The sequence below is a fragment of the Porites lutea genome, chromosome 1 (assembly GCF_958299795.1).
Source record: "Porites lutea chromosome 1, jaPorLute2.1, whole genome shotgun sequence".
In the NCBI taxonomy this organism is placed as follows: Eukaryota; Metazoa; Cnidaria; class Anthozoa; order Scleractinia; family Poritidae; genus Porites; species Porites lutea.
In genome coordinates this window covers 40283510-40286259 of record NC_133201.1, presented here as the reverse complement: position 1 = coordinate 40286259, position 2750 = coordinate 40283510, and the positions used below count along the sequence as shown (strand labels likewise).

The window sequence follows — 2750 nt, the reverse complement described above, 5'->3', positions numbered from 1 at the left end:
ATTACTATACAGCTGCATGCTAGTACTCTAAAGTGAGTAAACAAAAGTAATCTTGAAGTTAAGGCAGAAACATGGAAAAATCGATAGGTACAGATAACAATCATCATCATAATCATCCTCATCATCATCATTTTTCCAATTATCGGAGGCACCTTATATTGTGACGTTTGTCAGTTAGCTGTTTTCGATGTTAGAGTAATGGATGATTGAACAATTGATTCAGTTATGTTGTTAAAGCAAAAAATAAATAAATAAAAGAAAGAAAGAAAGAAAGAAAACATTGCGCTACAATTCGACAACAGAGCAAAGCTTGAAGCGATTATTAAGAACGACAAATTCGGTTGGAGTATTCCTGAGCACAGGTAATGTTAAGAATCTGTTTGTTAAAGTTCACACAAGTGTCAGTCGAAAATGCATCCAAAACTCAAAGTTAATTTTTTCATTGAGAACGAAAGATCATGATGTAGTGGTCAGGACTCGAAATTTTAATTTAAGTTCTGAAATCAGCTGCGCAAAAAACCATCGATGGTATTTAGAAGCTAACAGGGAGGTTCCTTTTCAGGAGACTTGTGCGTCGTATTTTGATGACTGCGTGTGACCTTTGCACCTCTGCCAAACCTTGGTCCATTCAAGTTGTTTCCGTCAAGAAAGTGTATGAAGAATTCTACTTACAAGTGCGTATCTTCTCTTCTTCTATTCCCACTCAAATGAAATCCTGTTTATGCAGTGCATGACATTGTTATGTTTTCCTTGCTACTTTGGCATAAAAATCCTCCCCCTCCCCCATACTCACAAGTTTTTGTTACGTTAGAATTACGTACGTTAGAATTAAGTACGTTAGAATTTTGAAGGTACACTCGTCAATGCATCAGTTGGGTGCGATCAACAAGAGAAATAGATCAATGAACAGTCCAAGGAAGCAGGAAAAAAATTACTATCGCAATTTTTTGTTAGATTATTGATTATTAACCCCCCCCCCCCCCCCCCCCCCTCCCACCGCTTGTTTTCTTTCACATCAGTTTAAAGAGTTGTGCCCACTGTGGTCACTTGATGCAAACTCGTCTGTTGAATGTTGAAGGGGTATTATTTGTTAGTGCCCATTTCTCTGAGTCCTACGATATCCAAAGACGTCATTGTATATAGAATTTAAATGCCGTTGGATGAATGCACCCTGTAGGATTGATCGGAAAAGTTTAAACGATATCTTACGTACATGAACAGGGTGACGAAGAGAAGCAGATGGGTTTGACGCCAATTCCGATGATGGATAGAACTAAGAAACATGAGCTTCCTCAAAGCCAGGTAAGTTATTAAGCAGCAATAGAACTGATACACCCTCATCATGCCGCAGCACCTCACTATCATCATCACCATCATCACCATTACAGCCACTACTATCACCATTAGCATCACCATCGTCATCGTTATTACTATCATCACCATCAGCAGCAACTACAGCTTCATCGTTACCAGCAGTAGCAGTAACAGCACCACCACCACCATCCCCTCCGTCGTCGTCGTTGTTGTCGTCGTCGTCATCACCATCATCAGCATCATTATCATAATCAACAGCAGCAGCTCCACCACCACCACCATATTCCTCATCGTCATCGTCATCATGGTGGTCTTTTTTGTCGTTTCTTACAGAAATGTAATTACTTCTTTTTCACAGCTTCTCATCTCCAGATTTAACGAATCCCATGTCTCTCAACCAAATAGATCTTTAAAGCTTGTTGGGTTGTTTGTTTTAATATAAATTACAGTCAACATAATTTTACTGTATATGCAATGGTACCCCGCCTTCCGACCACCCCCGTTATTATAACTACCCGTTATAGACGGCTTTTACTAAGCATTTCCCCGAAAGCCTCGTCTATGTTACCACCTCATTAATTTTAACAGGTTCTCTTGTCCAGCACTGATGGCATGGAAGGCGGTTTTAAAATCAACAGTTCTCTTTTTCAATTTCACCTTATTCACCTGTATAACATGAATGCATACCGAGAGAAGATCATGTGGACTAAAGTGTGTAAAAACCACCCAAGTTCTCAAAGATGTATTCTCGAATGTAAATGGAACAATTTGATAAGAAACTCTGTCACGGTAAAAGAAAATCGATCAGCTCACACCACTTGTTTAGGTTACACAAATTTTTCGCAACACCAGTTAGGCCCCAGTTGTTTAAAACATGTATAATGCTTTCCACCGATACACAAGTCTTTGAGAAAACTAATTGTGCCATTCAGTAGAAGGAAACTGACGACAGATGTATGTATAATCGATTTTGAACCCATAAACTCATTCAGTCATGTGGATTTTTTTATACATTCTTTTTAGGTTGGATTTTTGAAAGGCATTGTCAAACCCTGTTACTCAGTCCTTGCTAGTGTCCTCCCAGTACTGGAACCGACACTGGGCATTATCGAGTAAGTGTATGTGCATCGCTCTAACTTATCTCTCGCCTCGCGATCTTACAGCAAAGTGGAAGGGAAAGCCGCAAAAGTGCGCGACCCTGGAGTAAGACGACATAAATGTGAAAATTGTTCTTTAAGTTCTGGCTTTTTCGAGGGGAGGAAAATTCATCTAGCATATTTGGTTTTAGCAATTAGCTCTTTTATGAGCAATAAGTATTGAGGCGTTTTCTCCAGTAGAATTTAATATCGATTAAAGGTGTGAATGGTGAGGAAGAGAATAAAGATCATGTTACACAGGACGATTCGCAGCGACGATTTTTAGCGCAACACAGCTTT

The 2750-nt window shown here is 39.4% G+C and overlaps 1 long non-coding RNA gene across 1 annotated transcript; it reads left to right on the top strand.

Annotated features, from left to right (window-relative positions):
- The first annotated feature begins 291 nt into the window (after positions 1 to 291).
- LOC140938553 (uncharacterized) lies at positions 292 to 1311 on the top strand. Its single transcript, XR_012165543.1, has 3 exons — positions 292 to 362; positions 563 to 674; positions 1222 to 1311. It is a non-coding gene; the product is annotated as an uncharacterized lncRNA (long non-coding RNA).
- Positions 1312 to 2750: the final 1439 nt, after the last annotated feature.